General features: G+C 42.3%; 1 protein-coding gene and 1 long non-coding RNA gene across 2 annotated transcripts in view; one reads left to right on the top strand and one right to left on the bottom strand.

Annotated features, from left to right (window-relative positions):
- si:dkey-16j16.4 (uncharacterized) overlaps positions 1-25971 on the top strand; it is a 143779-nt gene that overhangs the window by 11417 nt on the left and 106391 nt on the right. The gene's annotated exons all lie outside the window — the stretch shown is intronic.
- Positions 4327-25971, bottom strand: part of LOC132401054 (uncharacterized) — a 44465-nt gene continuing 22820 nt past the window's right edge. Inside the window, exon 4 of the long non-coding RNA XR_009514467.1 lies at positions 4327-6941. This is a non-coding gene — a long non-coding RNA (uncharacterized LOC132401054). The remainder of the gene's footprint in view (positions 6942-25971) is intronic.

Genomic DNA, 25971 nt, shown 5'->3' with positions numbered 1-25971 from the left:
ACCAGTCTGTTGAAAAGTTGCTTGACCATTCCGCTCCTCTATCATATGCTTGTTACCCTTGGGTTTTTGGTAGTGTTGGACTAGCAAATTTTCCAGACTATTGGACTTTAGAAATTAATTAGTGACAGGCCTCTCAGTCCACAATGTCTATGCTGAATCTAATGACAAGTCCAGCTAGCCTCCTCTGCCTGTGTGTGATCTACATTCCTCCAATCTCTGTATAGTCCTGCACCTTTCTAAAAGCCACTTCACTGCCAATATGCACCCTGTTTCCACCATCGTCCCTAGTAACCCATTCCAGGCACTCAACGCTCTGTTTAAAAAAAACTTTCCTCACACATTTCCCTTAAACGTCACCCCCTCAATTTAAAGTATGCTCTCTACCAATAGCCAACCCACCCCTGCTGCCCCCCTCAGTTTCATTTCTTGCTCCACTTACTCAGCAGTATAATAAAATTTCCATGGATTTCACTGAGTTTGAAAGGAGCAGGAAATGTACAATTACTGAGTCAGCTCCTGCTACAAACATACCCTGTTCCTGACCCCTGGTGTTCTGAACCTGGCCACACGCTCAGCCTGCAGTGTGCAGCCGATCTGTAGAGGACTCTGCACTAAAGATGACAATTCAGGTGTTCCTAGACAGCAAATCAGGATGAACTGGGAGATCCACTCCCTAATGAAGTCCAGGACTTCAGTGGTACAATCACTGAAGTCCAGGACTTCAGTGGTGACCCTACCCTTAACAAGAAATTAGGATTCAACATGCAAAATACTATCATAGATGCCAAGAGACACTACCGGAACACAGTCAAGTCCCAGACCAGCCGTAAGTTGTAGCAGGGCTTACATATCATAACAGGCTACAAGACAAAATTATGCAACATCAATGGACAGTAGCACGTCCCTTCCTGATTAGCTTTGAGTATTCTATACATGTTTTGAACGGAAGTGGATTGAACAGTCACTACCCGTCCCTATAGCATCCAATGCACCTGAACCCATTGTCATTATTGCAAACGTAAGTTAGCCTTGTACAGAGTGAATTCATGAAAAGCATCTGGCCTGGATGGTGTCCCTGGCCATGTTCTTAGATCCTGTGCAGACCACCTGGCAGGAGTACTGCAGACATTTTTAACTGCTGCTTCAGTCTGAGGTTCCCACCTCCTCTAAGAAGACCAATATCATCCTAATACTGAAAGGTAATCAAGGCAACATACCTTAATGACTACTGCCCCACGGGTCTGACATCCATTATTCATGAAGTGCTTCAAAAGCTGTAAGACTCCATCGCCAGGGTTCTGAAAGTGGTTATTCCATCCATAATGCACAGAAGACATCACCAGTGCTAGTAAATGGACTCAAAATAATTGAAAGGCAAGGAACTTATTGTTACTGCTTCAAAAAAGGGTCCGAGGATTGGGGTAGTAAAAGGCCTCAATGAGAAGTGATTTCACTGAAGTATAAAACTCCAAGAAAGGTCAGCAGGATAGTCTGCAAGTGGCCAGTCCCCATCGGTGGAGAGCCTTGAACTAGAGTGAAATGGAGGGATGTGGATCATCTACAGACAGAAGAAATTTAATTTAATTTGGCATCATGTTTGGCACAGACATGGTGAGCTGAAGGGCCTCTCCCTGTGCTGTACTATGCTCTATGTATTCTCACATTCTCTATGACTCACCTTCTGACACCACCAAAGCCTTTCCAAACAGGTAGCATATTGCTTTACAGCGCCAGTGAGCACTGATGGGGGTTCCATTCCTGCCGCTGCATGTAAGGAGTTTGTACGTCCTCTCTGTGACTGCGTGGGTTTCTTCTAGGTGCTCTGGTTTCCTCCCGTGTTCCCAAGACATGTGGTTAGGGTTAGTGAGTTGTGGTACGTGATGTTGGTGCTGGAACAGTGACAGTGCTTGCGGGCTGCCCAGCACAATCCTCAATGATTTTATTTGATGCAAACGATGTGCTTCACTCTATGTTTCAATGATTCGATGTACATGTAACAAATAAAGTCTATCTATCTATCTTTCCATCTATCCACCACCTACAAGACACAGGTCAGGAATTGGATGGAATGGTCTCCAGCTGTCTGGTTCCAGCACCAACTGAGGTCAACACCATCTAGAAAAAGCCAGTCTGCTTCACTGGCACAAATATTAATTCTCTCCACTACTATTACTCTTACCATTGCTTTTCTCTGTCTCCATAATGGCTTAGTTTGTAATCTATCTATATATATATAGTTGGGAATTTAAGAAATAATTCAGTGTAATTATAATTGAAATTAAGCATCGATCTCTTTTAATATTCACTTCTTGTGTTCATTCATTGGCCCTCCTTCAATTAAACAATGGACAGCAACCTCATTTGGGAATCTATCTGGATATTGTTATCAAATCCAACAAAATAAAGGAATACGGCTACATCAGAGCAGCCAGAACTTTGCGTGCTCAGAAACCACACAGCCTCTGCAGTATTACATCAGTCTCATCCCATGCTATGGACCTCAGTTACCTCCTTACTACCTTGGCTATGCTGGTGTTTTATAATACTGTATTTAGACAAGAAAATGAGCTCAAATGTGAGGAACAATGGCCTCAGGAGAAGGGCTGAGGTTTTTATGAGGAAGGTCTAAAGGTTGTAGCTGGGTCAGAAGAGCCACTTGCTAAACTATGTGTATATTTCCCATAAGAAGGCCAATAGTTTGCTCCCATTGGTGGACTCCTAACCAATGACCAAGGGGAACAAACTGCTGGAGAGATTCGAGAGGCCAAGCAGTCCTCTAACAGCTTGTTTGTTGCTCCAGGTTTCAGAATCTGCTATTTATTATGCCTCTAAAGATCCAAGGGTGCCTGTTTCTGGGAATTTCAATTTATATTTTTTTATCAGTACTGGTCCAAGTTTGTGGGGCCCAGAATCACTAACCACAGTCTACTCCAAGACGAGTGTTTCTGATGCCAATTCTTGTTAGGTTCCCCTGGTGTTCATGCAGGTAATGTTAAACATAATGTGAGATTTTAGGCAGTAATCATTTCTCCTCAGTTGAAAAGCTCAACCCTGTGGTGAACTACATATACCTGTCTGGACACGCCCCTCTGCTGATTGCTCCTGTGGCTCCTCCCACAGAGCCCTGTATAAAGGCGATTGGAGGCACTGCTCCTCCCTCAGTCTCCAGGATGTTGTGTGGTGGTGTCTTGCTGCTAATCGTGGTCTCTTGCAGCTAATAAAAGCCTATCATTCGCCTCCCATCTCCGAGAGTTACTGATGGTGCATCAAACCCCTTTTTGTATCTTCCACCATTTAACTTGTGTCTACCTATTGAACTTCCTACCGAAGGAAAGGGCCCTTTCTGTTTCTAGAATGAAATCAGAGAATTGTTATGACACAGAATGAGAGTATTTGGCCCATCAAGTTAGCCTTGACTTCTAGCAGAGCAATCTCTTCTGTCCTATTCTCCTAATCTTCAACAGAGCCCAGCAAGATGTTTTCTCTTTGATGTTGACCACATTCCTTTTCAGAATCTCTGAGTGAATCTGTTTCCATGCCCTAAGGAGCAGAGTTCTTGGATATATCTGTAATCAGTAAAGGAACCAAGGGTCATGGGGAAAAGACGGTAAAGTGGACTGAGGAATGTTGGATCAGCAACGATCCTATGAAGGAACAGGTTTGAGGGGCCGAATAGCCTATCAATTTCCTACTTTATATGGTCTTAGTTAAATATATCTTTTACATAAACAGACACTAATGTACACACACACACACACACACACACACACACACACATATATACAGACATACTTAGATGAGATGCATATGCACAAACTTAGACAAACACACACACATGCACAACCATAAATACAGACATACACTGACACATAAAGGCAAAAATACACAAAGACACAGAGACACATACACATGCATATGGATATAGACACACAGACGTACGTACGTCCACACCCTTGTGCGCACATGCACACACACGTGCACTCAGAGGCTTTTAGTATCAGGTTTATCCATACACTATTTCTGGCTCCAAAACAACTACTTCATGTGTAGTTTTCCACCTCATTCTCTCCCCCTGCTGAGGCACAATGTTGCCTGGGAAACAGAGCTGTTGGCTGATGTGACAGTTATCTGCCAAGCTGTGTACATGATGTTTCAGGCCCAAACCATTACACAATTAATGCCAGTGCTCTGGAAACCACTTCCACCCTTTAATTGGTGCTTAAGTGCTCTTGCTTTCCTGCATATGTTATTTCTGGTATTCTCCATTATACCTTTAACCCTTTGCTGTCTATGTGAACAATTGATTTAGAGTAATATTTTTCCTGCCTCTTCACCATTCTAATTTCCTTCTGCCTCACACCTTCTCAGCTGAAGGACTGGCTATGATATTACTCCATAAGGATCTAACTCACCCTCATTTATTTTAACCTTGCCTTGTGATTCAGAGAACATGGCTAACGACATTAGAAACCATTCCTTAATACCTGGTTTGTAACTGGTTTGTAGAGCTGGAGTTATAAGGAGAGACTGGATACTGGATTGTAGAATTTGAGCTGTCAGGAGAGATTGGATACTGGATTGTAGAGTTTGAGTTATCAGGAGAGATTAGATATTGCGTTGTAGGGTTTGGATTATCAGGGGAGATTGGAGACTGGATTGTAGAGCATGAGTTATCAGGGGAGATTGGATATTGGATAGTAGGGTTTGAGTTTTCTGGACAGATTGGACATTGGATAGTAGATTTTGGATTATCTGGGGGATATTGGATTGTAGGGTTTGGATTATCTGGGAGATACTGGATAGTAGAGTTTGGATTATCTGGGGGATATTGGATTGTAGTGTTTGGATTATTTGGACAGATTGGATACTGGTTGGTAGAGTTTGGATTATCTGGAGAGATTGGATACTGCATTGTAGGGTTTGAGTTATCTGGACAGATTGGATATTGGATAATAGAGTTTGGATTATCTGGGGGATATTGGATAATAGCGTGGATTATCTGGGGGATATTGGATTGTAGGGTTTGGATTATCTGGACAGATTGGATACTGGATAGTAGAGTTTGGATTATCTGGAGAGATTGGATACTGCACCATAGGGTTTGAGTTATCTGGACAGATTGGATATTGGATAGTAGAGTTTGGATTATCTGGGGCATATCGGATTGTAGAGTTTGAATTATCAGGGGAGATTGGATACTGCATCGTAGGATTTGAGTTATCTGGAGAGATTGGATATTGGATTGAAGGGTTTGAGTTATCTGGACAGATTGGATATTGGATAATAGAGTTTGGATTATCTGGGGGATATTGGATAATAGAGTTTGAATTATCTGGGGGATATTGGATAATAGAGTTTGGATTATCTGGGGGATATTGGATAATAGAGTGGATTATCTGGGGGATATTGGATTGTAGGGTTTGGATTATCTGGACAGATTGGATACTGGATAGTAGAGTTTGGATTATCTGGAGAGATTGGATACTGCACCATAGGGTTTGAGTTATCTGGACAGATTGGATATTGGATAGTAGAGTTTGGATTATCTGGAGAGATTGGATACTGCACCATAGGGTTTGAGTTATCTGGACAGATTGGATATTGGATAGTAGAGTTTGGATTATCTGGGGCATATCGGATTGTAGAGTTTGAATTATCAGGGGAGATTGGATACTGCATCGTAGGATTTGAGTTATCTGGAGAGATTGGATATTGGATTGTAGGTTTTGGATTATCAGGGGAGATTGGATAGGCTGGAGCACAGGGGGCAGAGAGGTGACATTACAAATGTTATAAAAAGGCATGTATAAGGTAGATAACCAGAGCCTGTTTTCAGTGGTGCATGTGTCTAAAATTAGTCGGCATCAGTTTCAGGTGAGAGGGAGGAAGTTTAAATGGGGTTCTGAGGCATTAGCTCATCACACAAAAAATAATAGGCCCCTGGAATGAGCTGTCAGAGGAGCTGCTGGTGAGGCAGGAATAGTCAGAACATTTAAGAAGGATTTGGACAGGTGCTTGAATGAGCATGTCACAAAGGGATTTGGGATTAATGCACGATTGTGGGATTAGCTTTAGTAGGCATAATATCCTGGATAGACACAGTGAGCCAACTGTATAACTCTATCACTTGCAAATGCACGCAAAGCTATTGTGCACTGGATTTTACAAGCCAGAGGCAAACTGAGGTCAGGACTTGGTGTTATAAGATAACTGTTTGTAGAAGCAGATGAGTAATGTACTGGGAAGGTAGCCAGAACATTAGCCAACAGTATAGGAACACGGGGGATGCACCGAGATGTAGTAAGAGCTGGTACAATCAATGATTTAATTCAAACAGGAGAGGCAAATCAAAAAAACAGCATGTACAATCCTGGAATGTTCCTTAACTCACCAGATAATAAATTAACGTAATCACATATTAAATAGATACATTGTCGTTATTTGACTTCAGTTGATCTTTGGAAGGGCACAATTAATTCAACCCTCTGGTGCTCTTCAGAGATTTCAGTCTGACGTTTCTGGTGATATCAGGACCAGTCAAGCCTCCACATGTGTGATACTTGATAAGTCTGATGTGGTCATCAAGGTTACTACATGTCATGGTCTGATCAGTAGGATAAATATTTCCTAACTATCAATCCTGCATCCTGATGAATGATAAATGTCTCTACCTTACCAATGACCCAACAATAGCCCTTACCTTAACAAGAACTGCTACGACACACCGATCTCCTGGCCGGACATTGACCTCTGATTCCCCCCCACCCCCACCCCCATCTCCAGAGCCACGAAATCTTGGATCTCCGAAGGTGAGCGAAGCTCTTAGTCCACGCTCTTGGCATGCCGAATAACGACCAGTCGCGAAACCCTGAGAGCGGGTCCCATTTCCGCAAAGAACCAAAGTCAGCATGTAACTCCAGGTCAGGGTCTTCAAAAGAACACTGAAAGGGAAAAAACAGAGATATTAAAGTTGGAAATAGCCCTTTTCCAAAATATTTTTATTCACGATAGTCTGCTGTTCTGGATGATGCAAGTACTTTGTTGAATTTATCACAAATATGCACTGGACTGCACCACGTCTCCCAAAATTGGCCCTTTAGATGGCTGTCCTTCAGAGTTTGGATCAAAATTATTTTATGTAAAGGGGTCACATCAGTGAAAGAGATGAGAGGAAAATGCCTTGCAGGGGCACCACATGGAGAAAAGCATGAGGTAGGGAGTCCTAGTGAAGACATACAGCACAATGACCTTTCTAGAAGAGCTCCCACCTCTCAGCTTCAGTAACCTAGGTTAAAATTTGACCGCGTGGAGTGTGCAAGCTCTACCTTTCAGAGCATGGAGATTGCTCACGTGCCCTAGTTTCCTTCCGCATTCCAAAGGCATGCAGATTGGCAGGTTAGTGGCCCCTTGTATGTAGGTGAGAGGCAGAATCCATGGTAGGCAGTTGATAGGAATGCAGGGAGAATGAAATGGCATTAGTGTAAGTTTAGAGTAGATGGGTGTTTGATGGTTAGCATGGACTCATTGGGCACTAGGCATGTTGCTGTACTGTATGTCTCTGACTGGAGAACATGAAATGCAGAAGCATCCCAAGTGGACAAGGCTCTTTGAATATTTAGTGATTACAATGGGTCACTCAATTCAGCTGGCAGCTGAAGAGGATTCATTTAGAGAACTGTCAAGAACCAAAATGTTCACCAAACCAGATCTCAGCTGAAGGGGGTTATGGAGAACCAGAAATATTTGATGATTAATTGACATTAGAGTCATTATTCATACATAAATTACATTATTCTGTGAAATTATTATCAAAGATCTTTCAAAGTATCATGGACGAGATACTACAAGAAATGCATAGTTCTCCATGTAATTAAAATGATGTACCAAAGGACACGGGGCAATATTACAAGACTAAGAGTGACTGAGTGAGCACAAAGTAAAGCTGGAAGGAAGTAAGTTGTTCAGCAAGTAAATGTAAATCAGAAGCAGGTTTATATCGTGAAATTTGTTGACCTTTCAGCAACAGTACAATGCAATACACAATAATAGAAAAAACATGAATCACAGTAAGTATATATATTAAATAGTTAAATAAGTAGTGCAAAAATAGAAATAAAGTAGAGAGGTAGTGTTCACGGGTTAAATGTCCATTCAGAAAATAGATGGCAAAGGAGAAAAAGCTGTCTCTGAATCATTGAGTGTGTGCCTTTAGGCTTCTGTACCTCCTTCCTGATGGTAGCAATGAGAACAAGGCATGACCTGGGGGATGGTGGTCTTTAATGATGGATGCTGCTTTTTTGAGGCATCACTCTTTGAAGGTGCCTGGATACTACAGAGGTGAGTGACCATGATGCAGCTGACTAAGCTTACAACTCTCTGAATCTGACTTTGATCCTGTGCATTAGCCCTTTCCCAACCCGGAGGGCGATACAGCCAGTTGGAATGCTCTCCTTGGTAAATTTGTAGAAATTTGCAAATGTTTTTGGTGACATACTAAATTTCCTAATGAAATACAGTGGCTCTTGTGCCTTCTTTTCTGCATCAATATGTTTGGTCCAGGATAGATCCTCAGAGATATTGACACCCAGGAACTTGTTACTCACTCCTTCCACTTCTGAATACTCTATGAGGATAGAGGGGTCAGAAGTGGAGTGGATGCAACGTGAATGGGTGCAGAAGTAAAAAAAAATGTGGAGATATTGGAGACATTAGAGACTGTGGATACTGGAATCAGAAGGCGTAGATGCTGAAATCTAGAGCAAAACAATAATAAACCAATGGAGGAACTCAATGGGTCAAGCAGCATCTGTGGAGGGAAATGGATGGTCAATGTTTCGGGTTAAAACCCTCCATCAAGACTAAAGAAAGAAAAAGAGAAGGCTGTTGTGAAGGCAGTAAAAGTTGGCAAGATTGAAGAAGGTAGTCATTCTGAGGTGTGGTAACCACTAAGTTTGCTTCCTGCCAAGTTGTGCAAGAATTACATCAGCTTCAGAAGAAAAGCAGAAATAGAAAGCCCTTTGATTCATTTAAGGGGAGTCTTGAAAATAGGTCTTCGTAACCTTCTATGTTACATGTCCAAATGCTCTATGTTTTAAGTTGGGGGTAGGGCTGTAATAAATATTGTAACGCATAATGATTGGGAAAACATTCAGATGTGTTTATGTCGCATACAGAGTCTTAGGTAAAGCAATGTTGAGACAGGCTCTTCAGCTCAGCTCAGCCATGCTGATCAGAATGTTCACTTAAACCAGTCCCATTTGCCCAAGTTTGATCTGTATCTCTATGAACCTTTCCTATCCATGTACCTGACCACGTGTATTTTAAATGTTGTCATTATACCTGCATTTATCCTTCCCTCTTGGGGCTTATTCCTTATACACACAACCCTTTGTATGAAAAGGTTGCCCCTCGGATCCCTATTAGATCTTTTCTCTCTCAGCTTAAATCTTTGCCCTCTGGATCTGGAATCCCATACTATGGGGGAAATACTGTGACCAATCAGTCTATGCATAAATTGCAGAAGCAATTGAGAGGTATTATGATCAAATTGGAAACTATGTATGCATTATGGTTTGAGCTTGGAGCAAAGTATTTTCAACAACTATTCGGCAAACCTTGGTCACAGCCTATAAGCATATGAAGGTGATTCGTGGTCATAGGAAATCAACATCAGTAGAACCTGTATTAAGAATGTAATGGTGAGTACTTTTCTTAATATGACTATATCAATGACTATAAACATTTTAAATTACAGATATATTGCTCAAAGTTACTGTTGTGAAAATTCAAACACGGTATACGAGTATACATAGACTAATGTATTTTTACATCAGTGGAACTAGTGGAAAGGACAGAAGGGGATATCTTTCTAAGCCAGCAGGAATATCTTTTTGGAGATGAAGATGGCTATTGAGACCTTTGCAGAAGGTATCCATTGAGTGAAGTAGAAAGGAGATCAACAATTTGAATGTGATACCTCAGAGTGTTGTAGATTCTAGGCCATTAGATGTATTGAAGATGCACTTAGGTGTAACATTGGGGATTGAGGATATGGAGGAATAGTACAGAAGTAGAGTTAAGGCCAGTTTAATTCAGATATGATCACACTAATTGGGTGAGACTGAGAGGCCTGAAGGCCTAATCCTGCTCCTATTTCTTTTTGGTCTTATGTGTTCTTGAAAGAGTAAAGAGAAAATTTACAAGGACATTGTTGGATCTGGAGGACCTGAGTTATAGGGAAAGGTTGACTAGGTTAGGACTGTATTCTTTGAAACATAGAAGACTGAGAGGAGAGTCGATAGATGTATGCAAAATTGTGAGGGGTATAGATAGGGTAACCACTGAGGTTGGGTGGAGCTACAACCAGAGGTCACAGCTTAAGGGTGAATGGTGAATAGTTTAAGGGGAATATGAGGGGAAACTTCTTCACTCCGAAGATCATGAGAGTGTGGAATGAGCTGCCACCACAAGTGGTCCACGTGAGCTCGATTTCAACGTTTAAGTGAAGTTTGGTTAAGTATAGTAGGGATAAGAAGTGCAGGTCATTGGCAGTTTAAATGGTTTATGGTATGGACTAGATGGGCCAAATAGCCTGCTTGTATGCTGTACTTCTCTATGACTGTATATTTTACACATAAGTTGATATAGAAGGAAGCCACATGGTCCATCATGTCCATGCCAACTCCAAAGGGAGCAATCCCACAAGTCTTTTTCCCCGAGAGACTGTTTTCTTTACCACATGCCTTCAACTACGTTTAGTTCATTGGCCACTTATCTACTCTAAGGGGTAACTTACAGCAGACAATTAACCTACCAACTCCACCATGATGGTTTCAAAGCTGGTTGCGAAAGGAGGAGGGTTGAGCATGGGGCTAGCAAGCCCATCCCGTGAAAACCCTGAACCACAGAAACACTAACAGAAGCTCCAAAGACCTATCCCTGGGAGAGGAAGGATATTCGCAGATGAGCTACACCTGGGGACAACTTGACCAGAGGAATCTGGCAAGCTGCTGTAGGCAGTCTATGCCCCAGAAGGGGCAATGGACTCAAGAAGAAGAGTTAACTTACCCACCCACAAGTCTTAGGGATATGTGAGGAAAGCCCACCACACACTATCATGAAGAGAAATGGACTCCAAGAGATGCATCACCTGGGGTGTGGGTTGAAGTTAGTCTCTGAAGCTGTGAGATGGCAGTGCTAACTGCTATACTGTACTTCCTGCGGCTCTTGAGGAAATATGGTCTGCCTCAGGAATTGCTGCTGCAGTCCTATACTGCAGTCATTGAGTCTGTCCTGTGCACCTCCATCGCTGTGTGGTTTGGAGCCGCCACCAAGCAGGATAGAACCAGACTACAGTGCACAGTGAGGACTGCCGAGCGCATCATTGGAGCCTCCCTGCCCTCTATTGTGGACCTGTACTCTTGAAGAAGAAGGCGGGGAACATCATAAAGGACTCCTTCCATCCTGCGCACGGACTGTTTGAACTGCTTCCGTCTGGTAGGCGCTTCAGATCCCTCCAGACTAAGACTAATAGGCACTGGAGAAGTTTTTTCCCTACTGCGGTGACTTTGCTGAACAGTTAACTGACTATTACTTGGATTGCACTACTTGTATGTATAATCTATATTTTCATTTATATTTATCATTATTATTGTTATGAGCAGAAAGACAACATCTGCCGGAAGTAAATTCCTTGTATGTGTACAGGTACTTGGCGATTAAAGTCTGATTCTGATTCTATTCCTCACTCAAAATGTGTAGAAGAGAACTGTATTGGGTTCTGTCAATAGTAGAATTTGCTATCATCTTTAACTTCAGGAAATGGGGTAGAGTTACGCATCCCTGTACCTATTTATGATATTGAGGTGGAAATGGCTGAAAGCTTCGGCTTCCTAGATGTAAATAGTACCAATAGCTTGTACAGGTCCAACGATTTGCATCTGGGAAGAAACACTCGTGTGGTGAGTGGAAGACTCTGGGACGAGCTGATGGGAATGTCGGCAGAATTGAAAGTGAGATTGATGAAACTGGGAGTTTCATGGTTAGTGTAGACTCAGTGGACTGAGGGGCATGTTTCAATGCCACTTGAAACATAGAACATAGAACAGTACAGCTCAGGCACAGGCCATTCGGCCCACAATGTTGAGCTGAACCAGCTAAAAAGCAGATCAAAAACACCCAAAGTACTAATCCCTCCTACCTACACCATGTCCATATCCCTCCATCTTCCTTATATCCATGTGCCTATCCAAACGTCTCTTAAAAGCCTTTAATATATTTACCTCTATCACCATACCAGGCAGTGCATTCCTGTCATCCACTACTCTCTGAGTAAAAAACTTATTCCTCGCATCCCTTTTGAACCTACCCCCTCTCACCTTATTAGCATTTCAACCCTGGAAAACAGATACTCCTTGCCCCCTCTATCGATGCCTCTCATAGTATTGTAAACCTCTTTCAGATCTCCCTCAGCCTCTGGCGCTCCAGAGAAAACAGCCCAAGTTGATCAAGCCTCTCATGATAGCACATACCCTCTAAACCAGGCAACATCCTGGTAAACCTCTTCTATGCCCTCTCCAAAGGCTCAAAAGGGAATTACAGAGGCAGGAGAGGAGTCAAACAAAATTGATTGGAAAAGAACACTGGCAGGGATGATGGCAGAACAGCAATGGCTGGAATTTTGAGAAGCAATTTGGAAGGCACAGGATAAATACATCCAAAAGAGGAAGAAGTATTTTAAAGGAAAGGTAACAGAATTGTGGTGAACAAGAAAAGCCAACATAAAAGCCAAAGAGAGGGCAAAAATTTGTGGGAAGTTAAAGGATTAGGAAGCTTTCAAATACCAACAGAAGGTAACTAAAAAGTTATTAAGAAGGTAAAGAAGGAATACAAAAGTGTGCTAGCCAATAATATTAAAGAGGATGCCAAAAGTTTTTTTTCAGATACATAAAGTGTAAAAGAGAGGCGAGAGTGGATATTGGACTGTTGGAAAACAATGTTGGAGAGGTAGTAATGGGGGACAAGAAAATGGTGGACGAACTGAATAAGTATTTTGCATCACTCTTCACTAGCAGCATGGTGGAAGTTCCAGGTGTTAGGGGGCATGAAGTGTGAAGTTGTCATAACTAGAGAGAAGGTTCTTGGGCAACTGAAAGGTTTGAAGGTAGATAAGTCAATTGGACCAGATGGTATACACCCCAGCATTCTGAAAGAGGTGGCTGAAGAGATGGTGGAGGCATTAGTAAGGTCCTTTCAAGAATCACTAGCTTCTATAATGGTTCCAACATACTGGAAAATTGGAAATGTCACTCATCTTTTCAAGAAGAGAGAGAGACATGTAATTATTATAGGCCAGTTAGTCTGACTTTTGTGATTGGGAAGATGTTGGAGTCGATTGTTAAGAATGTAGTTTCAGGGTACTTGGAGGCACATAGTAAAATAGGCCATAGTCAACATGGTTTCCTCAAGATAAAATCTAGCCTGACAAATCTGTTGGAATTCTTTGATGAAATAAATAGCAGGATAGACAAAGGATTTTCAGTTGATGTTGTGTACTTGGATTTTCAGAATGCCTTTGACAAGGTGCCACACATGAGGTTGCTTAACAAGGTACAAGCCCATGGTATTACAGGGATGATTCTAGCATTGTTAAAGCAGTGGCTGATTGTCAGGAGGCAAAGAGTGGGAATAAAGGGAGCCTTTTCTGGTTGGCTGCCAGTGACTAGTGGTGTTCCACAGGGGTCTGTGTTGGGACTGAAACCTTTTATATTACACGTTAATGATTTTGATGATGGACTTGATGACTTTGTTGCAAAGTTTGCAGATGATATGAAGACAGGTGGAGGGGCATGTAGTTTTGAGGAAGTAGAGAGACTACAGAAGGACAGACAGATTCAAAGAATGGGCAAAAAAGTGGCAGATGGAATACAGTGTTGGGAAGTGTAATGTCATGCACTTTGGGAGAAGAAATGAAAGGGTTGACTATTTTCTAAGTGGAGAGAAAATACAAAAAACAGAGACACAAAGGGACTTGGGCATCCTTATGCAGGAATCCCCAAAGGTTAATTTCCAGGTTGAGTCTGTGGTGAGGAAGGCAAATGTGATGTTAGCATTCATTTCAAGAAGGCTAGAACAGAGGTCACCAACGTTTTTTTGCACCGCGGACCGGTTTAATATTGACAATATTCTTGCGGACCGGCCGAGGTGGGGCGGGGGGCACGGTATGGGTGTTAATATTGACCGGAATATAGGTGATAAGTCAACTGTAAGTCATTTATAAATGGCGAATACACTCAGTTTCGTTTCTAAAAGGGTTTATCTAACGAATTTAATACTGTATTAAACACATTAAACACAGCACATATTTTCCTCGCATGGACATAGTGATAAGTCAATTATAACTCACTTAAGTCAACAGCATCATAACATTTTAAGTAACATTTGGAAATTAAACACACAGTGCATATTTTCCTCGTATGAACATATAAAATCATTGCAACACACCAGTGAGAGGACATGGTAAGGGCCGGAGGTCCCCGTACCGGTACCGTGGCGGTTGCAGTCCGGAGAGAGCAACCGACCAAGTGAGGAGTGTAACCGGACGCGCGCCCAACCCCCTTGTAGGTCGGTAGGATTCATTGGCCGACAAAAGTTTGGCCCGAGCGTTGACTTTCAGTAAATCGCCGCGAGGTAGCTGCTCTGCTACCTAACAAAACCCTGAGTCCCGAATTAGGTCGTCTGCGAATATTTTAGCACCGGGTTTCCCACAAACATTCGGTGTGCTAAGTAGGTTCAGAGGCGGCGCCCATCTGTCCGTGCTCCAGGCCAGGAGCAACGGCACTTCCCACCGGCCGTGCAAGGCAGCCGGTTACCTGAGGCCACCAGTGATCCCTGGCACGAGGGTGTCACTGCGTTTAGGTGACTGATGACCTCATGTACGTAATGTTCTTGCGTGCGTTCAAGTTCAACAGTGGGCGTGACAGGGAATGAGGAAAGGTGCAGCTGACTCATATTGTTTCATGTCGCCAAATCATATCGTTCCCTGGTTGGGGTCCACTGGATTAGAATATAAAAGCAAGGATATAATATTGAGACTTTATAAAGTACTGGTGAATCCTCACCAAACATGGTGAGTAGTTTTGGGCATCTTATCTTAGAAAGGATGTGCAGAAACTGGAGAGGGTTAAAGGAGGTTCATGAAAATGATTTCAGGATTGAATGGCTTGTCATGTGAAGAGAATTTGATGGTTCTGGGCCTGTATTCACTGGAATTCAGAAGAATGAGGTGTGACCTCTTTGAAACCTGTCGAATGGTGGAGGGCCTTGATAGAGTGGATGCAGAGAGGATGTTTCTTATGGTGGGAGAGTCTTAAGACCAGAGCACGCAGCCTCAGAATAGAGGGCTGTCCTTTTAGAATGGAGATGAGGAGAAATTTCTTTAGCCAGAGAGTGGTGAATCTGTGGAATGCATTGCCGCGGGCAGCTATGGAGGCCAAGTCTTTATGTATATTTAAGGCAAAGGTTGATAGATTCTTGATTGGTCAGGGAATGAAGGGACACAGAGAGAAAGCAAGAGATTGGGGTTGAGAGGAAAAATGGATCAGCCATGATGAAATGGTGGAGCAGACTTGATGGGCCAAATAGCCTAGTTCTGCTCCTGTGTCTTATGGCCTTATGCTCTAACCATCCTTCGTATAGCGGGGGTGACCAAAACTGTGTGTGATACTCCAGATGTGGCCTACCAGAGTTTTATAAAGTTGCAGCATAACCTCTTGAGTTTTGAACACAGTGCCTTGACTAATAAAAGCAAGTATTCCCTCAGCCTTCTTAACCACCTTATCAATCCGTGTAGCCACTTTCAACAAGCTATGAACTTGGTTTTGTGTCTTTAAGCTCAAGGAGAGCTGGAACAAATTGTGAAGGAGCTAAATTTGTAATTAAAGTGTATTAATTTCTTTTTTCAGTCAATCTATACATAGTGTAGTGAGAGGGTTAACTTGAGCAGCATTTCATGTCTTCTTGTGTTTCTGTTTATTCAGTGTTCTCAGATTCAAAGAAGAAATGCATACACATGCACTATAGTGTTAATGTAGATTATCAACACAAAGCTCTGGAACATGCTTTGAGACCACAGCTTTCTGGATCAGAGGCACGAGTGCTGACTACTAAACCACAGCTATTTCAGTTATGTCTGGCACCACCTTTTAGTCTCGGTCCCAGTTTATTACCTGATCCCTGTCACCACTGTGCAGAGAACATACACAGTGCTCTTCTTGAATGAAGCCTGAAGCAGCTGGGGCACGGGGTGGGGGGGGGGGGGGGAGTTAAGAGAGACCGGCTGTTAGAGATCTCCGTCCTGAATGAACTCGCTAGGGGGTAGAAACTGGAAAGTTGGCACTGATCAACTCTATGAACTTGGCTCCAGAACCAGTAGGCTATGAATATAATCTTATGGGCAACCCAACATGGTTACCTTGGAAACATTGGTACAGATGGAAAAAAAAGACTTGGGTGCCCTTGACATCCCTCTTGTTTCTTCCTAGTGCGAAGTGTTTGGAAGTGTGGCCTCTAGTTTCAAACAGGAAACACTGCAGCAGATCTGTTCACAGCAAGCTTTCACTGACAGGACTATGGCATTGATTAGGGCAAAACAAAATCAGTCCAAGTTATGGTTCTTGACTTGAAATTTGACTGTCCACTTCCCCCTGCAGAGGCTGCCTGACCCAAGGATTCCATGCAGAAGATTGTTTTTATTCCAGATTCCAGTATCTGCAGTCTCTCATGTCTCCTCTGATCTTGATTAGATCCTCAATTTATCAATATTTAGTTTATGAATTCCAATTATAATGTCATTAGCACTTTATGTTATGTGTCTTTAGTTTATGAATTTATTTATCACATTTAATTTTATGGAATTTTATTAGAAATTATAAATTTACAGTACTGCAAATGTCTTTGGCAAGTATATATAGCTAGGGTATGTATTGAAATGTTCTGCTTCCACACACAAAATAACAAGTTTCATTACATTTCTGAGTGATGATAAAGCTGATTCTGATATGAGACTCTATTGTGGACTGAGAGTGGGAAGGGGGCAGGGAGAAGGCAATCATGGTTGGGAAAAAGGGAAAGGAGAGGGGAGAGCACAGGAAGCATCAGAGAGACATTCCGTAGTGATCAATAAACTGATTGTTTAGAATCAAATGACCTTGCCTAGTGTCTCAGGGCTGGGTGTGTCTGAACCAGCACCATCCCTCTACCCCACCTTCTCTGCCACCTGTCCCACACCCCTCCACTCTCAGCATTTCCAACATTCTTTGCTCCCGGCAGATGTACAAACTCGCTCTCTGCTCCACGTTGACAAATACAGTACTGTGCAAAAGCCTTAGGCACCCTAGCTATACACACGTGCCTAAGGCTTTTGCTTAGTACTGCATTTTCCTCTGTAATAAGTGGCATGCCATTCCTGACCCCTGCAAACACACTACAAAACAACACTAACTGGCACTGTGCAGAACTCCGCCTTTTTCCTTTGCAATGCATTGAGATCATTTATGTGGCCTGAGCGTCTGGCAGTACTCTGGATTGTTATGTAAAAGATGCACTTTTCCAACTCTCTGCTGGAGCATAAATTGAAGCCATGTGTCTGTTCGTAGAAAGTGATCCATTGAGCTGGAGCAAACAAACATGCATTGAGGTTAAAATAAATGACATTGGTTAAAAACAACACCTTAACTATGTAAGAGTCAGAGGGGGTAGGAGGAGAGTGATGGTTCAATACACTTGTGATTTAGTAATGGACCACATGTAGCAGCTTCTGAAGGTACTTTCAGGGGATGATTGCGTAGGGATGAGAGAAAGTTAAAAATTGTATACAGAGTCATAGAAAGCTACGCTACCGAAACAGGCTCTTCAACCCATTGATTCCGCATCAATCACCTGTTTACACTGATAGCACATTAATCACATTTTTCACTCTCCACACATCCTCATCTACTCCCTCCCAATTCTGCTGCTCACCTACGCACCGAGGGAACACGAGGAAAGTGTGGTGAAGGGGGACAGAGTTCTGATAGGTCAAACGATCTCCTTTGCTACTGTAATAATCTGTGGGATGGGGGTCACTCAAATCCTTCAATCTCTGATGCCAACAAGGCTTAATGAGACACTGGGAGAAATCAGGCAGACATACCTTTGCACAAACGTTGGTGGAAATCCAGCACTCCCTCACCCAGGGATGATGATTGAAGCCTGCCAGCTCGGACTCTTCTAGAATTTCATTAAGAAATTGATAAGGAAGCCAAGGCAGAGAATTGGGCTACAGATCATCCCTGATCTAATCAGAGCCCCAATAAATTGGAACTGGAGTTCAGCATGGAGTAGATAGGCCAAAGGGACTGTTTCTGTGCTGCGGTGTTCTATGACTCTATGACACAAATAGGGTACAGACTACAGAAGATCAACACTATATGGGCCATGGAAGGCCATTTGATAGGCACCCCAGCTACAACAATTCATTCACTCCAGTACGATGCATCTATAGGATGCACTGCAGCAAGACACCAAGACTCCTTCGAAAGCATCTTCCAGACCCATGACCTCTACCAGCTGGAAGGTTAAAGGCAGCAGAAGCAGGAGGATGCCACCACATGGAAGTTGCCTTATAAGCCACACACCATCCTAATTGGAAACACATCGCTGTTCCTTCACCATCACCAGATCAAAGTTCTGAAACTCGTCTCCCAAACAGCTGCGATGGTATACCTACACCTCAAGTACTGCCTCAGTTCAAGAGTGCAGCTTATCATCACTAGTTGCATCATGGCCTGGAATGGAGGCACCAATGGCATTGAACGGAAAATCTTACTTGAAATAGTGGTATGGCCGTCCATCACAGCCTGCCCCACCATTGAGCACACCTAAATGGAGCACTGTCGCAGGAAAGCAGCATCCATCATCAAGGACTCTACCACCAAGGTTATGCTCTAGTCTTGCTACTGACATCAGGAAAAGGTACCAGAGCCTCAGGAGCCACACCACCAGATTCAGGACCAGTTACTACCCCTTGACCATCAGGCTCTTGAACCAGAGCGGATAACTTCACTCACCCCATCACTGAACTGTTCCCACAACCCATGGACTCACTTTCAAGGACTCTTCATCTCATGTTCTGGATATCTGTTGCTTATTTATTTATTGTTATTTTCTTTTTCTCAGCTCAGATGGTAAAACCTGAGGTATGGGCATAGCCAAGCACACTCATTTCTCAATTGCTAGGAACTTTCGGACTGTTCTAGTGGCGTTTAGCTTTCTGAGGATTTACATAGATATTACTGTGTAGCCATAATTGTTCAATGCTATTGTGTAGTGACTTTGAGATGATACCAGTTGTAGATATTACTATCGAGACAATGTATACCTTGTTCATCTTCCAAAGTCTTTTAATTCAGCAGATTTCTGGTGTTTTTCACGTACTGATTTCTGTAAGTTATGTGTGTTTGGAATGGATATATCTATTAAGCAAGTTGTTTTTGCTTGTTTATCCCGTATTATTATGTCCGGACGGTTATTATGGATTATTATTATCATTCATCATCATCACCATTATTTTCTTCTATACTTTCATAGATCATTGTCTTTTCCATATAGTTTTTTGCCCGTCCTGTTGGGTGCGATCTTTCTTTGATTCTATTGTGTTTCTTGTACTTACAGTGAATGCCCACAAGAAAAAGAATCTCAGGATTGTATATAGTGACATATATGTACTTTGATAATAAACTTACTTTGAGCTTTGAACTTCTGAACTCGAACACAAGGGCAGGTAGGGATGGGCAAGTAAATGTTGGCTGAGCCAGTGAGACCTACATTCCTTGAATGAATATAAACACATCACCCCTAATATAATCAAACAAGCCTGTCAAATGAGGTAGAAATAGTCCTAATCTATCCCACCTGGCCTGATAAATGTGATGCCCGTCACAGAACAGCGACATCACATAGGACATAGCAGCCTGCGTGACAGGCACCCCATTGACAGCCACCCTCAACTGACACAAATGACAGGCCAGGAGCTTCATCCACACTTTGGTTGAGGACCTGCAGTGTTCAGCAAACAGCGGGCTGCAGCCCTCATCCATTGCCTGATCCAGACTGCTGCCAAGGATAGTATCTGTCCAATTGCATCATTAAAGCACAAGAGACATCATCCTTTCCTCATCCAGGCACAGCTCGTTCATCTCACTGTTGCCATTGGAGTCACGTCTACAAATCCCATTTGCCAGCACTTTGCCTAAACCTTATTCAAGCACACAGTTAATGGAAGGACCTTTTACTACATCAAGGGATCCTGAGATCCAAGGAAGTGGCTGGACAAGCAAGGTGGATAGCATGGTAAACAAGGGGTATAGTATACTCGCTTTTATTAGATGAGGCACTGAGTTTATGACTCAGTGAAGTTTTGTTGCAGCTTTATAAAACTCTAACTAGGCCACATCTGGAGTGTAGCCTTCAATTCTGGTCAGCTAGCTATAGAGAGGAGGTGGAGCAGAAAGGGTTTAACATATGCCATAAGGAAAGGCTGGACAAATAGATTGTTTTGTCTAGAATGGTAGAAGCTGAGGGCAGACCTGGTGGAACTTTATAAAATTATGAGAGGCAATGAGAGAGCAGCCAGCTGATACCTGTTTCTTAGTGTAAAAATGGACATTACTAGAGTATATGCATTTAAGGTTTTCAGGGTCAAAATGCCTATTACTAGAGAGTGTGTATTTAAGGTGAGAGGGGTAAAGTTCAAAGAAAATGTACAGGGAAGTTTTCTTTGCGCCGAGAGTGGTGGGGACCTTGAATGTGCTGTCAGGGATTCTAGTGCAGATATGATAGAGACATTTAAGTAGCTATAGAAAGGCACGTAAATATGCAGAGAGTGGAGGAATATAAACTATATGTAGGTAGAAGAGATTAATTTAAAGAGGCATCATTTGCTTAATTAACTTGACACAATCTCAAGGGGCAAACAACTTCTTCCTGTGCTGTACTGTTCTATGTTCAATGTTCCATGTTAACTTTCTAATGAATCATCAATGTATTGGGATGAAGACCTGCATCAGGATTGATGATTCAACCATTGTGCTTGTATTAATTGAAGGCCAAATGCATTGTTTGACTGTGTCATTGTTATTATTGAGACACGTTGGGTGACACAATGGTGCAGCTAGTGGAAATGCTGCCTCCGTGCTTCCTGAAGCTCAAGTTCAATCCTGCAGTGGGTGCTGTCTGCAGTTTGCATGTCCTCCATGTGACTCTATGGGATTCCCTTGGGTTCTCTATTTTCCACCCTTGTCGTGATGACTTAACTGCCCACTGTAAATTGCTCTTGGTTCTCAACGGTGAGTAGAGTCACCTGCCTCTCATTTTCAGCTCGTCACCTGCAGCCTATTTAAACTCAGCTTCCTTTCACAGTCCTTGTTCATCCATTGAACCAGCCAGCCTTAACCAGTTACTTCTATCCTTCAGTTACCTTGTAGCCTTGTCATGTTTTCAGTATCTGTTCTCTTGTTTTGTGGCTCCTTGTGGCTTATTATTTTGTAGTTTATTATTAAAGTGCTCGCTCACTGCTGAATCGTCTCCACTGTTCTGTGTTTGGTTCAAACCACCTCTACATTTCTAGCTACAAAAGGCAGAAAATGTAGGGGAAGGGAGAAAGGATATGGTATTGAGATTGAGAATAAACCACAGTTGTATTGGATGGTAGAGAAGGGTTGAATGGATTTCCCTAGCACTTATGTTTGTATCTACCCCCTCAATGATAGTCATATACATAGTCATCCAGGCCATTAACCTCTTAGCTGTCTGCCTCTCTTTCTTAACGTAGTAATCCACCTTCCTTCAACAGTTTGATACTGATAATCTACAATGCATCCCACTTTGCTAAAGAATTGAGTTTAAAAACATTCTTCCCATCTATGTCCCTCTATGGCCTCATCTTCCTGTAGCCTTCCATCTCATGGCTAATAATAATCTAATCCCCATTTAAATCCTGGGAGGACAGCTTGAATATAATGACAGATCAAGAGGAAGGTGCAGAAGAACCAAAGAGTTATAGAGTCACTCAGCACAGAAGTAAGCCCTTTGGCCCATCTGGTCCATGCAAACAAAGATGACATCCAAGCTAATCCCATTTGCCAGCATTTGACTCATAACCTTTTAAACCATTCCTATCCATGCACTTGATCAACTGTCTTTAAAATGTTGTTATTGTCACTGCCTTCTGGCTGCTCATTCCACATGCATACAATCCTTTGTGTAAAAAAAAGTTGCCCCTCAAGTTCCTAATAAATCTTTCACCTTTCTTCTTAAACCTAATCCCAGGGAGAAGATTGACTGCATTCACCCTATCCATGCCCCTTATGATTTTATATGCCTCTATAAGTCTCCTGTGCTCCAATGGATAAAGTCCCAGCCTTCCAATTTTTCCCTATAACTCAATCCTTTAAGTCCTGGCAACATCCTTGCAAATCTCTTTTGTACTCTTTCCAGTTTAACAAGGTCATTCTTGTAACAGAGTGACAAAAATTGAAGACAATTTCCAAGAGCTGTATCACTAGCATCTCACTCAACCACACCATGACCTACTAACACCTCTACTCAATGCCCTGAGGTAAGACTTAATTTGACACACACCCAGAAATAGAGAGAGAACAAACTCAATCTGAGTGATCATCAGTGTTGATTTCTGAAATTCTGATCCATGGACAACCAGATCAATGGGAATTTTCAGGAGGGCAGAGACAGATGTAACTCATTACACTCGTTACAGTGCCAGGGTCGTGGCAGGGAAAAGCACCATAAGAAATGTTATTGGGAGGTAACAATTCTTGATATCATTGCACATTGAATCTCACACTTCTCTGCACAGACTAATTGTGTGATGCAGTGTCACAAGAGCACTATTTAAGAATATGGCTTTGAGTGGGGTCAGTGGACTAAAATTTGGAAACAAGAGTTCAAACACATTGTAATTACCCTACAAGCAAATGCAAGGATGGGTTGCTGTCTTGTTGACTTTAAGAGGCTAGTTACAGGCAAAACTTTTGAAAAGGCTGTTGTGAAGTAATAAGCAGTGCCAGCACATGTTGAGGCTGCCAACCCTGCTAGATTGCCCTGGAGTCTTGAGGAATTAAAGGCTAATTCCAAGTCTACAGAGCAGCAAGAAAAAGCCAAGGGAATAGTCACATGAGCACTAAACTGAAGACATCTTTTCAGAACATGTTGTTTTGATATTTATTTATTATAAAATATTGTTATTCAGTAAGTTTGGCTCTGGCATGAATCAGTCTGGGTCTTGTGCTTAGTCTGCCTTTGAGTCTCTGCTGTTATATCAGTCTCTGTCTCAGTTTCTTGTTTAACCAGTCTGTCTCGATCTCCTGTTTAATCAATCTTTGTCTCAGTCACTTGCTTAATCAGTCTCTGTCTCAATCTCTTTTTTAATCATTCTTTGTCTCAGTCACTTGTTTAACCAGCCTCAATCCTTTTAAAATCAGCATCTGTCTCATCCTGCTGTTTTATCATGATCTGGATGTATCACAACTTGGTATTGCAACTGCTTTGTGTTAGGCTGCAGGAAGCTGCAAGACGGTTCAGCACATCATGGAAACCAGTCTCCCCTCCATGGACTCTGCCTACACTGTTCACAGTCTCAGTAAATTAGCCAACATAATCAAGATCCCAACCACCCTGGACATTTTCTCTTCTGCCCCCTCCCATGGAGCAGGACATACAAAACCCTAAAAGCATATACCTTCAAGCTCAAGGACTCAAGGACAGTCCCAATGTTATGAGACTATTGAATAGTCCCCTCACAAGATAAAATGGAGTCTTGACCTCACAATCTACCTTGTCATAGCTTTAGACCTTACTGTCTGCCTGCATTGCACTTTCTCTGTAACTGTAACATTTTAGTTTGCATTGTTAGTGATTTCCATTGTACTTCCTCAATGCACTGATGTGATGAAATGATATGCCTGGATGACACGCAAAACCAATTTTTTCATTGTGCCTCAGTTTTAGGAATTATTCTGGAGTTATGTGAAGACAGCAGATATTAATTCAGACAGAACCAGGCTTCAGTTCTAATGAACTAGTCTTCATTTTGAATTGTAAATTGTAAGGAGTAAATTGAAATTAAAGGCACAGGCTGGCCCACAGACAAGAGACTGCATATCAGCCGAATGTTAAGGCACTGAGGTTGGGTTTAAGGAATTATAAATAAATTCAGGGAAGAGTTCCAGCCCGGGTATTTGAACGTTCAGAGGAGTCTCCTTCTCAAGATACGTAATTCAAAGAATCATTGCAAATCCAAAATATTGAAGTAGACAATGTCATTGTAACTATTGAAATTGTATTGAAGTACTTCCTGTTACCGTTGACCCTAAGGGTATAAAAATGTAATGTACTTTCCACCGAGAGTGTCGCTAGAAGAATGCCTGCTTGTTGTGTTGAATAAAGACTTCAATATCAGTGTCTCTCCGGTAACTTAGTTCATTGTCACAATATTCAGTACATGTGACAATAAAAAAAATGATAACTAATCGGCCATTGTCTCAATCTACTGTTCAGTCAGTCTCTGGAGTGCAGCTCCAGCAACACTGAGAGAGCTTGACACCATCCAAAGAAAGCAGCTTGCTTGGTTGGAACCCTTTCCAACACCCTGAGCATTGATTCCCTCACTACCAGTACGGCATGACTGCGGTGTATACGACCGACAAAATACTCTGGAGTTACTCACCACTCTATCTAGCATCACAGTTCTACCATCCACGATCTGCAGATTCCCCTCCAAATTACACACTGGCCTGATTTGACTGCAATATTGATCACATTTACTGACAACATATATTACTGCTCTTTTATTATTACTGGTCTAAATACTCCTTCCTCAACTAAATTTGGGCACATCTTCACCAGAGGTACTGAAAAGCCTTGTCGCCATCCTCTACAGGGCAAGTTGGGATGGGCGGTAACTGCTGACCGGATACACCAAGTTTAAGGAAGCAGTCTGCTGCTGATTCTTGCCTTAGTGTTGGTTAGCCTGAATCTGTTGAGTTAGTTTAGCTGAGATCTGATGCCCAAGTCTAGCTTAGATCACCTAAATCTAAGTCTGTAATTGGTTCTGGTTGTTAGTCGGTCTGGATTAGCACAAATCAGTCTAGGTCAGTCTGAGTTTAGATTAGCCCAGGTCAGCCCAGATTAGTCATGATCATCTGGGTGAGTCAAGGGTTGTCTAGATCAGTCCAGGTCACTCTAAGTCAGTCTAGATTAGTTGGTGAGTCCACTTTGGTAGATTAAATCCAATGTTTGGCTATATTTCAATGTTACAGCAAATTTTGTTTTTCTTTCTCTCTGTGTTTAATTGACTGCAGACTAGTCTACTATACACACACCCTGCAACTTATTTGTTTAAGCTATGCTGTACTGCCACCTGTGGGTTTTATTGTGTAGGTGCACCTTGTGCAACTTGGTATTGTGCAGGAGATGTCCTGGTCAGTGATCGGTAGGTACCCTTGTATAGTGGGTGACCAGAGACCCACCCGAGGCCATTATGCCCATCACTCCGCTTTGCCTTCTTGACTGGCATATTCAATTCCTCTATGGTTTCGGTGGTGTCCAGCTCCAAACAACTACAGCATCTGTTTCGTCTGAATTGAATTGAATTGGCTTTATTACTTACGTCCTAACAATCTTTACATGATGTCTCCATTCAAATTTGCAATTAGAGTAATTTATAATAAATATTATGTACAACAGTAGTCCCCAAGTTACAAACGTCCGACTTACGAACAACTTGTATTTACGAACTGAGGCAGGAGAACGCTGTCCACCATTTTAAGTCAGATCGCGATGCCATCCGCCATTTTAAGTTGTTGCCGTTGACTCTGTGTTGAGTGTGTAACTTTGTATTTGGCTTAACTTTTTCTT

Source organism: Hypanus sabinus, chromosome 10 (assembly GCF_030144855.1).
Source record: "Hypanus sabinus isolate sHypSab1 chromosome 10, sHypSab1.hap1, whole genome shotgun sequence".
Taxonomy (NCBI): domain Eukaryota; kingdom Metazoa; phylum Chordata; class Chondrichthyes; order Myliobatiformes; family Dasyatidae; genus Hypanus; species Hypanus sabinus.
Note: the sequence above shows the minus strand (reverse complement) of the source record. Positions and strands in the feature narration are given on the sequence as shown.